This window comes from Ovis canadensis, chromosome 1, assembly GCF_042477335.2.
Source record: "Ovis canadensis isolate MfBH-ARS-UI-01 breed Bighorn chromosome 1, ARS-UI_OviCan_v2, whole genome shotgun sequence".
Taxonomy (NCBI): domain Eukaryota; kingdom Metazoa; phylum Chordata; class Mammalia; order Artiodactyla; family Bovidae; genus Ovis; species Ovis canadensis.
Genome location: NC_091245.1, coordinates 139100943 through 139115538, shown reverse-complemented (window position 1 = coordinate 139115538; position 14596 = coordinate 139100943). Strand labels below are relative to the sequence as shown.

Below are 14596 nucleotides of genomic sequence, written 5' to 3'. Positions count from 1 at the left end.
ATACTGTCTTTTCAATATACATATCTTTTGTTATATATTTATTTTCCAGTTTTACACATCTGTCTATATGCATTTTCTTTCCATATATATTAATAGATGCACTGTTGATCTATTATTGGCATAGATATTAATAATTACAAATCTCCTATAAAAACACAGTCATCCAATTTTCTACATGAGAGAAATGCTTTTACACGAGAATAGTAACTGAGCTACACTAGTATAAAGCTGTAAGCACTTAAATTATTGCAAAGGTGTTTTAATGATCTAGCGATATTTTTCATGATCTTTACTGAAGAGAAGCCAAAAATATAGTTTGCTATTCAATTATAAATCTGTCAGACTAAATTTCTGGATGTGTAGTCTAAATCCATCCTCATGAGCATTCCTAAATTGTACACTGGAACAAAAGACTTCACATGGTGTATGTTCTTGTTGGACCAGGTTCCTTTTATCCCTTAAAAAAAAAAGAAAAAAAGAAAAAGAAAATTAAAAATCCATGGAAACCTTTCTCTTCATATACTTCTAATAATATGAGAAATACTTCAGAGAGGGGCCTATTTAAATGAACTACAAGAAAGGCCACACTGTACATTTAGTCTCTGGGTCGCTTCCCTGTCTTGTTACCTGAGTAGAAATAATGCAAAGTCGGTGAGAGAAGAGTTATAGGTCCATCTTTGGGATGAGCCAGAAAGAAGAGGGCTTCTTCTGGGAAGGTTGGTAAGTCAGAAAGAGATCTTAAAATAATCTAATATCAAAGTAACACCCTTCATTCACATCCACAGACAAAGATGATTCCCCAGTCTCCAGAAAATGATGGCTACAACTCTGTCATTGTCAAGCAAAACCTGCTGAGAGGTCTGTTTATTTCGTCTGACATATTCCAGGAGGTATGTCCAGTCACATTGCAAAGAATCAAGGAAATAAAGCCAACACTGAGAAGAAAGAAGGCAGTAAACTACATGTCACCTTATCTGTAGAATTTTAAGCATAGTAAGAATAATACACCTGCTGTGGGGACCTCAGTGTTGAAACAGGAAATAAACAGATGTTTTCATTTTAATTTGGGAAATTATAGATTATTTCTTGGTCTTCAAACAAGATGTGTTCAGTAATTTTTTATTGTATTATCCCTGAATATTGAGGCATAGTTAAGATAGTGATCTATCAAATATATATTATATATATGTGCACATATATATTATATACAGATACATACACTTAGCTTTACACATCTATGTACATACTATAAGCACATTAATACATATATATATATGTATTTAGCTTCATATATATGTATGTGTGTATGCATATGTATAACACACACATTTTTTTTCCATAAGATGTTACAAAAAACCCAAATGAACTTTTTGTCCAACCCTGACTGGCGCACTAAGCGCAGGGGAGAGGAGCTACCCCACGTCCGAGGCAGGGGCAGAATCCTGAAGGACCCCATGTCTGAAGGGTGGCAGCCAAGAGGAGTTACCCCATGTCTGAGGACAGGGGCAGCGGCTGAGAGTGCCAGGCTGCAGCGGTGCAGGAACAGCCGAGAGGAACTACCCCACGTTTGAGTTCAGGGGTGGTGGCCGGGAGGAACCACCCTGCTTCCGAGGCCAGGGGTGGTGGCTGGGAGGAGCCACCCCATGCCCGAGTCCAGGGGCGGCGGCCAGAGGAACCACACCACGTCCAAGGAGCTGTGGCTGGGGGGGCACAAGAGGGCCTAGAGGAGCCATCCCATGTTGAAGGTCAGGAAGGGTGGTGGTTCGGAGATACCCCTCATCCAAGGTAAGGAGCAGTGGCTGCGTTTTGTTGGAGCAGTCGTGAAGAGATACCCCACACCCAAGGTAAGAAAACCCAAGAAAGATGGTAGGTGTAGCAAGAGGGCATCAGAGGGCAGATACACTGAAACCACACTCACAGAAAACTAGTCAATCTAATCACACTAGGACCACAGCCTTGTCGAACTCAATGAAACTAAGCCATGCCCGTGGGGCAACCCAAGACGGGTGGGTCATGGTGGAGAGGTCTGACAGAATGTGGTTCAATGAAGAAGGGAATTTGGTAGTAAGGAGTTAATAATCTGAGCCACAGTCAGCTCCTGGTCTTGTTTTTGTTGACTGTATAGAGCTTCTCCATCTTTGGCTGCAAAGAATATAATCAGTCTTATTTTGCTGTAGACCATCTGGTGATGTCCATGTGTAGAGTCTTCTCTTGTGTTGTTGGAAGAGGGTGTTTGCTATGACCAGTGCATTTTCTTGGCAAAACTCTATTAGTCTTTGCCCTGCTTCATTCCACATTCCAAGGCCAAATTTGCCTGTTACTCCAGGTGTTTCTTGACTTCCTACTTTTGCATTCCAGTCCCCTATAATGAGGGCTTCCCTGGTGGCTCAGACTGTAAAATGTCTGTCTACAATGATGGAGACCCGGGTTCAAGCCCTGGGATGGGAAGATCCCCTGGAGAAGGAAATGGCAATCCACTCCAGTACTACTGCCTGGAAAATCTCATGGACAGAGGAGCCTGGTAGGGGTCCATGGGGTCACAAAGAGTTGGACACGACTGAGCAGTTTCACTTCACATCCCCTATAATGAAAAGGACATCTTTATTTGGGTGTTAGTTCTAAAAGGTCTTGTAGGTCTTCATAAAACTGTTCAGCTTCTTCAGCATTACTGGTTGGGGCATAGACTTGGATAACTGTGATACTGAATGGTTTGCCTTGGAAACGAACAGAGATCATTCTGTCATTTTTGAGATTGCATCCAAGTACTGCATTTTGGACTCTCTTGTTGACCATGATGACTACTCCATTTCTTCTGAGGGATTCCTGCCCGCAGCAGTAGATATAATGGTCATCTGAGTTAAATTCACCCATTCCAGTCCATTTTAGTTCACTGATTCCTAGAATGTTGACATTAACTCTTGCCATTTCTTGTTTGACCACTTCCAATTTGCCTTGATTCATGGACCTGACATTCCAGGTTCCTATGCAATATTGCTCTTTACAGCATCGGACCTTCCTTCTATCACCAGTCACATCCACAACTCGGTATTGTTTTTGTTTTGGCTCCATCTCTTCATTCTTTCTGGAGTTATTTCTCCGCTGATCTCCAGTAGCATATTGGTCATTTACTGACCTGGGGAGTTCCTCTTTCAGTATCCTATCATTTTGCCTTTTCATACTGTTCATGTGGTTCTCAAGGCAAGAATACTAAAGTGGTTTGCCATTCCCTTATTACCAAATTACCAATGGTTTGCCATTCTCCTTATTACCAAATTCAGACTCAAATTGAAGAAAGTAGGGAAAATTGCTAGACCATTCAGGTATGACCTAAATCAAACCCCTAATGATTATGCAGTGGAAGTGAGAAATAGAATTAACAGTCTAGATCTGATAGAGTGCCTGATGAACTATGGAATGAGGTTCATGACATTGTACAGGAGACAGGGTTCAAGACCATCCCCATGGAAAAGAAATGCAAAAAAGCAAAATGGCTGTCTGAGGAGGCCTTACAACTAGCTGTGAAAAGAAGAGAGGCAAAAAGCAAAGGATAAAAGGAAAGATATAAGCATCTGAATGCAGAGTTCCAAAGAATAGCAAGAAGAGATAAGAAAGCCTTCTTCAGTGATCAATGCAAAGAAATAGAGGAAAATAACAGAATGGGAAAGACTAGAGATCTCTTCAAGAAAATTAGAGAAACCGAGGGAACATTTCATGCAAAGATGGGCTCGATAAAGGACAGAAATGGTGTGGACCTAACAGAAGCAGAAGATATTAAGAAGAGGTGGCAAGAATACATAGAAGAACTCTACAAAAAAGATCTTCATGACCAGGATAATCACAATGGTGTGATCACTCATCTAGAGCCAGACATCCTGGAATGTGATGTCAAGTGGGCCTTAGAAAGCAACACTACAAACAAAGCTAGTGGAGGTGATGGAATTCCAGTTGAGCTGTTTCAAATCCTGAAAGATGATGCTGTAAAAGTGCTGCACTCAATATGCCAGCAAATTTGGAAAACTCAGCAGTGGCCACAGGACAGGAAAAGTAAGTTTTCATTCCAGTCCCAAAGAAAGGCAATGCCAAAGAATGCTCCAACTACCACACATTTGCACTCATCTCATAAGCTAGTAAAGTAATGTTCAAAATTCTCCAAGCCAGACTTAGGCAATATGTGAACCGTGAACTTCCTGATGTTCAAGCTGGTTTTAGAAAAGGCAGAGGAACCAGAGATCAAATTGCCAACATCCGCTGGATCATTGAAAAAGCAAGAGAGTTCCAGAAAAACATCTACTTCTCCTTCATTGACTATGCCAAAGCCTTTGACTGTGTGAATCACAATAAACTTTGGAAAATTCTCCAAGAGATAGGAATACCAGACCACCTGACCTGCCTCTTGAGAAATCTGTATGCAGGTCAGGAAGCAACAGTTAGAACTGGACATGGAACAACAGCCTGGTTCCAAATAGGAAAATGAGTGTCAAGGCTGTATATTGTCACCCTGCTTATTTAACGTATATACAGAGTACATCATGAGAAACGCTGGACTGGAAGAAGCACAAGTTGGAATCAAGATTGCCGGGAGAAATATCAATAACCTCAGATATGCAGATGGCAGAAAGTGAAGAGGAGCTAAAAAGCCTCTTGATGAAAGTGAAAGAGGAGAGTGAAAAAGTTGGCTTAAATCTCAACATTCAGAAAATGAAGATCATGGCATCTGGTCCCATCACTTCATAGGAAATAGATGGGGAAACAGTGGAAACAATGTCAGACTTCATTTTTGGGGGCTCCAAAATCACTGCAGATGGTGACTGCAGCCATGAAATTAAAAGACGCTTACTCCTTGGAAGAAAAGTTATGACCAAGCTAGATAGTATATTCAAAAGCAGAGACATTACTTTGCTGACTAAGGTCCATCTAGTCAAGGCTATGGTTTTCCCAGTGGTCATGTATGGATGTGAGAGCTGGACTGTGAAGAAGGCTGAGCGCTGAAGAATTGATGCTTTTGAACTGTGGTGTTGGAGAAGACTCTTGAGAGTCCCTCGGACTGCAAGGAGATCCAACCAGTCCATTCTGAAGGAGATAAACTCTGGGGATTTCTTTGGAAGGAATGATACTAAAGCTGAAACTCCAGAACTTTGGCCACCTCATGCGAAGAGTTGACTCATTGGAAAAGACTCTGATGCTGGGAGGATTTGGGGGCAGGAGGAGAAGGGGACGACATAGGATGCGACAGCTGGATGGCATCGCTGACTCGATGGATGTGAGTCTGAGTGAACTCAGGGAGTTGGTGATGGACAAGGAGGCCTGGCGTGCTGTGATTCATGGGGTCGCAAAGAGTCGGACACGACTGAGTTACTGAACTGAACTGAATCATAGATATAGGCTTCCCTGGTGGCTCAGTGGTAAAGAATCTACCTATCAATGCAGAAGATGTGAATTTGATCTCTGATTTGGGAAGATACCCTGGAAATGAAGATGGTAACCCACTTCAGCATTCTTGCTTGAAAAATCCCATGGAAAGAAGAGCCTGGCAGGCTACAGTCCATGGGGTCACAAAAAGTTGGACATAGTAACTGAACAACAACTTTATGTATATAGATAAATAGATAGATAGATATGACAGAGATAGGGACAGAGAGAGAGTTAGAGAATGTATATGTTCTTTAGGTTGAACTGAAGGCAGTAGCTTCCAAACATGTATTTAATTATAAGTATCCATGTACCTAAATACTTATCTGGCTGGATATGTAATAGATATTTCTAGCTTTTGAAACACAATGATTATTATAAATGTATAATGAGACAATATAAAGATCTCAATTCCAATATAAAGACTCAAGACTGTATTCAGTTCAGTTCAGGTCAGTCGCTCAGTCGTGTCCGACTCTTTGCGACCCCATGAATCGCAGCACGCCAGGCCTCCCTGTCCATCACCAACTCCCTGAGTTCACTCAGACTCACGGGCATCAAGTCAGTGATGCCATCCAGCCATCTCATCCTGGGTCGTCCCCTTCTCCTCCTGCCCCCAATTCCCCCCAGCATCAGAGTCTTTTCCAATGAGTCAACTCTTCGCATGAGGTGGCCAAAGTACTGGAGCTTCAGTTTTAGTATCATTCCTTCCAAAGAAATCCCAGGGCTGATCTTCTTCAGAATGGACTGGTTGGATCTCCTTGCAGCCCAAGGGACTCTCAAGAGTCTTCTCCAACACCACAGTTCAAAAGCATCAATTCTTTGGCGCTCAGCCTTCTTCACAGTCCAGCTCTCACATCCATACATGACCACTGGGAAAACCATAGCCTTGACTAGATGGACCTTAGTCAGCAAAGTAATGTCTCTGCTTTTGAATATACTATCTAGCTTGGTCATAACTTTTCTTCCAAGGAGTAAGCGTCTTTTAATTTCATGGCTGCAGTCACCATCTGCAGTGATTTTGGAGCCCAAAAAAATGAAGTCTGACACTTTCTACTGTTTCCCCATCTATTTCCTATGAAGTGATGGGACCAGATGCCATGATCTTCATTTTCTGAATGTTGAGATTTAAGCCAACTTTTTCACTCTCCTCTTTCACTTTCATCAAGAGGCCTTTTAGTTCCTCTTCACTTTCTGCCATAAGGGTGGTGTCATCTGCATATCTGAGGTTATTGATATTCCTCCCGGCAATCTTGATTCCAACTTGTGCTTCTTCCAGTCCAGCGTTTCTCATGTTGTAATCTGCATATAAGTTAAATAAGCAGGGTGACAATATACAGCCTTGACGTACTCCTTTTCCTATCTGGAACCAGGCTGTTGTTCCATGTCCAGTTCGAACTGTTGCTTCCTGATCTGCATACAGATTTCTCAAGAGGCAGGTTAGGTGGTCTGGTATTCCCATCTCTTGGAGAATTTTCCACAGCTTATTGTGATCCACACAGTCAAAGGCTTTGGCATAGTCAATGAAGGAGAAGTAGATGTTTTTCTGGAACTCTCTTGCTTTTTCCATGATTCAGCAGATGTTGGCAATTTGATCTCTGGTTCCTCTGCCTTTTCTGAAACCAGCTTGAACATCAGGAAGTTCATGGTTCACGTATTGCTGAAGTCTGGCTTGGAGAATTTTGAACATTACTTTACTAGCTTATGAGATGAGTGCAAATGTGTGGTAGTTGGAGCATTCTTTGGCATTGCCTTTCTTTGGGATTGGAATGAAAACTTACCTTTTCCAGTCCTGTGGCCACTGCAGAGTTTTCCAAACTTGCTGACATATTAATTGCAGCACTTTCACAGCATCATCTTTCAGGATTTGAAACAGCTCAACTGGAATTCCATCACCTCCACTAGCTTTGTTCGTAGTGATGCACCACTAGACCATTCAGGTATGACCTAAATCAAATCCCTTATGATTATACAGTGGAAGTGAGAAATAGATTTAACAGTCTAGATCTGATAGATAGAGAGCCTGATGAACTATAGAATGAGGTTCATGACATTGTACAGGAGACAGGGTTCAAGACCATCCCCATGGAAAAGAAATGCAAAAAAGCAAAATGGCTGTCTGAGGAGGCCTTACAAATAGCTGTGAAAAGAAGAGAGATGAAAAGCAAAGGAGAAAAGGAAAGATATAAGCATCTGAATGCAAAGTTCCAAAGAATAGCAAGAAGAGATAAAAAAGCTTTCTTCAGCGATCAATGCAAAGAAATAGCTGAAAACAACAGAATGGGAAAGACTAGAGATCTCTTCAAGAAAATTAGAGATAGTGAGGGAACATTTCATGCAAAGATGGGCTCGATAAAGGACAGAAATGGTGTGGACCTAACAGAAGCATAAGATATTAAGAAGAGGTGGCAAGAATACACGGAAAAACTGTACAAAAAGATCTTCATGACCCGGATAATCACAATGATGTGATCACTAATCTAGAGCCAGTCATCTTGGAATGTGAAGTCAAGTGGGCCTTAGAAAGCATCACTAAGAACAAAGCTAGTGGAGGTGATGGAATTCCAGTTGAGCTGTTTCAAATCCTGAAAGACTGTATTAGCCAAGCACATATGTCGATTATTTATTTTGAATAGCAATACCAATCATTATATGAAAGTTTGCATGAACACAGCCTCGGTTAATTTCTTTCTGAAACAGAACGTTTTCAATATTAGAGCACTAAATTTGAAACTTAATATCTGTTCATACCCTGGTAACTTGTATAAGCTCTGTTACATTTGTATGCTGAGGAAAACAATGGAAGAAATATAGAAAACGTAGTTGTTGTTTTTTTTTTTTTTTTCAAAATTACTTCTAATGAGTGAAGGATATTAATAGGTAAAGATAGCTAGCATTTATTCATTGCTTAATATGTACCATATAGCTTTCTAAGTGATTTATATATAATGACTCATTAAATCTACATTAGCAAAAAAGTAGCCGATTATATAAATGAGTAACCTAGGGCAGAGAGAGGTAAGATAAATTACTGAGCTTATTACTTACTCATGTTCTGTGCTTGAGATGTCAGGAATTTGAACCCTGACATCCCAGCTAAATTCATCATATGCTTTACCTTGTGCTGTATATTTTCTTTACTTTCCTTATAACTTATCATGTATCCCTAGATTTATAGATTCAAGCCTATATTAAACTGACTCCCTGAATTTTCAGTTAACATAATATTAACTTACACAAAGAGTTTTCAAAATTGTGTATAATTTTCTGTTACTTGTAAATTAGTGTTAATAAATATGTAAAAGGAGCCCATCAGGCTCCTTTGTCCATGGAATTTCCCAGGCAAGAAAACTGGAGTGGGTTGTCATTTCTTTTTCCAGAGATCTTCCCAAACCAGGGATCAAACCCTTGTCTCCTATGTCTCCTGCATTGTAAGCAGATTCTTTACCTGCTAAGCCACCAGGGAAGCCCCATAAAATGGATAGAAATAAATATAATTCAACTGACCTCACTATTGTGTATATGGATAACTTTTAAAAAAATATTCAAAATAAATGTATTAAAGCAAAAAAGGATGTGATAAATGCCCAATTATCTAAATCCCGCGAAAAGCAATGGTAATATATAGCATGCGAATATTCAACTTTTCTTCTGCTTTCAATGACTGGTGATGTAGAGACTGAAAAAAGTTTACCCATACTGATTAATCTCTGACATTATCCTGTGACTTCTGAGTCATTCCCAGTACATACCATGCTTTCAAGCAATATTGTAAAATGTAAGTATTAGGCCTGCTACTAATAAGTACAACATAAGCTCTTGAATGATTTGCATGCCCCCAAGATAATAACTATAAAGAAAAATCAAGATGAATTGTGACCTTAGTTATCCTCACTGGAAACTCATTCTAGAACGGATACGTAAGGTGGTCAGACTTTTCATCTCACCCTATCCCACTTTGTGCTTGAAGTCTCAATAAATTTCAAGTGATATATGAAACTAAATAGGAAACACTGATAAGTGATGTTCAACTCTCAATTCTTAATGGGGATATTGTTCTTCTTTGGATGTTACAAATGGCACTTCCTTTTCACTTTTCCCTCTGTGATGGCTCTAAATCCTTTGAAAGACCCTCTACCAATCACTCTTGTCATACTTAGCACTGAATAGCTGTGAGCTGCCACGGGAAGGAAGGAAGAAACCAAATGTTTTAGTGGCATCAACCTAGAGGCATATGTCAAAATAGTTATGTACAAAAATCACAAGATTTATTAAACTTATTGTCAAATTTCTGGCCTTGAATATTTACAATTAGCCACATGGGAATATGGTTAAAGTTGTTCTTCAAACCTCTTTGATTCATTACCCTATAGTGCTCCCTCTTCTCTCTCTCTTCTCTCTCTCTACCACCTTCCCTCCCTCCCTTTCTCTCAGTCTCTTTCTCTCCTAAGAGAGAAAACCATGCCGTAATTTAGAGGTGATGCAACATTTATCTTTGCATGGAAAATGATTGATTCATTCATTCATTCAACACAGACATTGCCCCAAGTGAAGTCTATAATTTATTTAAAAGATGACAAATGTCAAGCTTCTCTAGTGGCTGAATGGTAAAGTACCCACCTGCCAATGCATGAGACCTGGGTTTGATCCCTGATATGGGAAGATCCCTCCTGCCTCAAAGTAACAAAGCCTGTACCTTGCAACTATTGAGCTTGTGATCTAGAGCCCAGGAACTGCAACTACTGGGTCCAAGTGTCCCAACTACTGAAGTCCTAGAGCCTGTGATCTGCAACAAGAGAAGCCACCACAATGAGAATGAGAATTGAGAATGGACACCATAACTAGAAAGTAGCACCCATTCTGCAACTAGAGAAAAGCCCACACAGCAACAAAGACCCAGCACAGCCAAAATAAGCCAACAAACCAAAACCAAGAAAGATTACAAGTGTCATCAACCTTACTTTTACTTGAAGGATCAAGAGTTCACAGGAAAATCAAGCATGCAGTTCTGTCAGAAAATGATTAAGAAAACCATGTGTTTTGGGGTTGAGAGGCATTTATGCTCTTGTTATTCATTCATTTTTACCTGGTCTAATTGATATGAAAATAATCAGAATTTTCAATGATGAAGTAATCGAGTTTGCTGTACACATATCCAGTTTGCTCTATTCCTGAATTTTTACCTCTTGAATATCTAATAATTAACTCCAATTAAAATACAGAGGCTATGCAGTGTTGTTTTGGTCTTCCCTGCTTATTATTAATTACCCACTCAATAAAATTTGTCTTCAAAGCAATAATTTTTGCTTGTGCTCAACATCATTGCTATCAGGACCCTATAAAGATTGTATCTTTCATTTGAACCATCTCATAATTTTTCTTTCTCCATTTGACCCCCTTAAACAAATTTTTTTTTTAAGATCTGAATAATGATACACCTGAAAGAAAGTATGACTGTTCCATAATCCTGTCTAAAACTCCTCACTGTCAGCCTGGCACACATTATGGTGGTTTTCAATTGGAAGAGCTTAACTAGACAGAAATTGTAAAACTTGCCCTCCCAAATCTATCTATCCCATTCCTTTTCTCATTATTATATGAAAAGTTAAAGTGAAGTCACTCAGTCGTGTCTGACTCTTTGTGACCCCATGGACTGTAGCCTATCAGGCTCCTCAGTCCATGGAATTTTCCAGGCAAGAGTACTAGAATGGGTTGCCATTCCCTTCTCCAAGGGATCTTCCTGACCCAGAGATCAAACTCAGGTCTCCCTCATTGCAGGCAGATGCTTTACCATCTGAGCCACTAGGGAATATACATAGTATTAAAAGTTACTTATCTTAAAATTCTCTTAGGTGATTCTGCCTCAGACATCATAATTACTAACCTTTTACCTACCCTTCCTTACTTTGAGTGGCAAAAGTCCAAACTGCTTGAAGTAACAATAATAATACCAATAAAGCTTGTCCTATTCTTCCATCCCCATGAAACTTGTCTCATTACTTCTTTTTGTGTTGCTGTTGCATAGCTCAGTCATGTTCGACTCTTTGGAACCCAAAGGACAGGCTGCCCTGTCCTTTACCATCTCTTGGAGTTTGTTCAAACTCATGTCCATTGAGTTGTTGATGCCATCTAACCATCTCATTATTTCCTTAAACTTCCACAATACTTACCATTAATAGCCAGCTATTTTTAGATCATTCTGCAAATCATATTTATCCACTCATAGATACAAACCTGTCAGTCTTAAAGGAAATCAGCCCTGAATATTCATTGAAAGGAAAGATGATGAAACTGAAGCTCCAATACTTTGGCCACCTGATGTGAAGAGCCAACTGGTTGGAAAAGACCCTGATGGTAGGAAAGATAGAAGGCAGGAGGAGAAGGGGGTGACAGAGAATGAGACCGTTAGATAGTATCACGGACTGAATGGACATGAATTTGAGCAAATTCCAGGAGATATTGGAGGACAGAGGAGCCTGACATGATGCAGTCCATGGGATTGCAAAGAGTTGGACATGACTTAGCAACTGAACACCAACATACTAACATCTTTGCCTAAAACAGGGATGAGTGTTTTACCTGTTTTTATAGTTTTATTGGCACATAGCCTGATCCATTTCCTATGTATGATCTGTATCTGCTTTCACACTACAGTGGCAGAGTTGAGAAGTTTTAATAGAGGCTGTGTGCTTAGTCACTCAGTCATGTCTGACTGCCACCCCATAAAGTCAATAGAGTCAACAGAGCCTGGGTGACCTTCAAATCCTAAGATACTTACTATCCATTCCTTCTTTTACAGAAAATGCCATCCAATCCCTAACCTGAAAAGTGAATATATCCTTTTACTTTGCAACTTATAACTGGTATTTATAGTCAAGATACAAGTGTGTTTTAGTTTTACAAGAAATATGAGAAATGTGCATGCCGAAATTGGGTTATTGACACTTGTCTAAGCAAACCTTTCTTCTAGACAACCATATACATTAGGCATATGTATATTAAAGTTTTCTATAGATTTGCCTGTCTTCTTCACTCTACTTTGCAAGAGGCGCTTTCCTTTTTAACTTCTGTATTACCAAGTGCCTAGAACACAGCAAGCAGACAACATTGGCAGTTTGAAGTGAGTTAATAAATGCCAGCGACTGTGCTGGGGAGTGAGGAGACCAGGATAATAAAGGTGCTGTAACAGCAGTCTAATAGATGACATTGTAAGAACAAAAACTTTCAATTATTAATTATTAGAATGCAATATGATAATGATGCTAGTTGTGACAGTAAACAAAGAGAATTGGAGGTTCATAAAGAAAAAAACTAATTGCCAGAAAGGAAGTTTGTCTAGAAAAAAATGTACCAATAAAAGATTTTTAAAAAGGAATCGGAGCACCAAACATATGTCAAATGTGTCTAGCTAGGATGGAATTAATGGTCCAATTATGTAACTAAAACTGCGAGAAAGAAAGCAGTATGACTAAATCACAAAACAAGGGAATAGATAAGCACTGAGTTTTTTCACTTTCTGAAACTCTTTCTCACTATATGAGAAAAAGTTGCCCCCTTGTCCTTCTTCTTAACATAGTGATTAAAGCCTGAAAAGAAAATACCAATCTCAGCCTTGACTCAAATTCTGTCTCCTGCCCTCCCTCAAAACTATGCAGGCTTGTACTTGGAGTGTGGAGTAGATAAGAAAATGGAGCTGGCTTTTTACCAGGCTTATAACTCCAAACTCTTTGAATGTGAGATGGGGGCAAGATTTGATTCTAGGAAAACTTTTACTCTCTTAATTTCTAATATCCAGTTTTCTCTCTTTTTTAAAATATAGCATTTTAAGTATTGTTAATCTCTGTTCTAGTACTCTGCTTCTGCATCCAAAGACAAAGAATACATACAAAGAATATATTCATCATAATTGTAAAGTTGAAATATATATTATTCTATATAAATTCAATAAATGTACTTAAAATACATCATTGGTGTGTGCTAATTGTTTCAGTTGTGTCCAATTCTTCCCAACCCTACAGAGCATAGGCCATAAGGTTCTACTGTCCATGATATTCTCCAGGCAAGAATACCAGAGTGTGTTTCCATTTCCCTCTCCAGAGGATCTTCCCAACTCAGGGATTGAATCAATGTCTCATATTTCCTGCATTGGCAGATGGTTTCTTAAACATTAGCACCACCTGGGAAGCCATCATTGGAATATATGAATATATCTGTTGATACAATTCTAATATATTAAGAAAATGCATTTTTAATAAGTTCAGGAAAATATATGGGAATACACTCACCAAAATATTTTAAAATATTCATATTTCTATAAGAAAATATTTTTTAACATCAATACATCCACCAGGAAATATGTTTGAGTATTATCTTAAATAAGAAAATTCACAGAGACTTCCTAAGATCCTCTGCTTTCTCCTTTTACAGACCATTAACAACTCTAAGTTTAATGATGATTCCTTCTCATTCCAATGGCTTAGGCTACTTCAGACAAAATTTCATGCTTAAATACCTCCAGCAAAGAAGCAGGCACTGGACTCCGGTCATAAGAATGGCCACAAAACAGGTGATGCACATGACATTCTCCTACAGACACCCTTTCCATGCTCTCTCCACCTTGGTTAAAGGAATTTAACCAAGACCTTGATAAACCCCAGTTTATCAAGCATGTTGCCAGGGACCAGGATTTTATTTCCCTATTTGTAGACACCTCAATACCAAAGGGTGATTATCTCAGGCTTCTTTAGTGGTAAATAACCCACATGCCAACGCAGAAGACCTAAGAGCGGCAGGTTCAATCCCTGGCTCAGGAAGATCCCCTGGAGGAAAAAATGGCAACCCACTCCGTATTCTGTCCAGGCTCCATGGACAGAGGAGCCTGGTGGGCTACAGTCCATGGTGTTTGTTATAAAGTGTTGGACAGGACTGAAACAATTTAGTATGCATCTCAAGTTTTTGCTTGAGAGTAAGAAAGGAATTAGGCAGAAATCCTTAAGTAACCTGATTCCCCATTTACTCTTTTCTGCAGTCTAAGAAAAATAAATGGGAATAGGGATGGAGGAGCCTGGTGGGCTGCCATCTGTGGGGTCACACAGTCAGACATGACTGAAGTGACTTCGCAGCAGCAGGGGTGATGGGTTTGGAGTAACAGATCTAGAGTGATCATTTTTAGAAATATTTTTGACTA

The 14596-nt window shown here is 39.6% G+C and overlaps 1 pseudogene; it reads left to right on the top strand.

Annotated features, from left to right (window-relative positions):
- The first annotated feature begins 791 nt into the window (after positions 1 to 791).
- LOC138440223 (ribosomal protein S6 kinase beta-1 pseudogene) overlaps positions 792 to 14596 on the top strand; it is a 60649-nt pseudogene continuing 46844 nt past the window's right edge.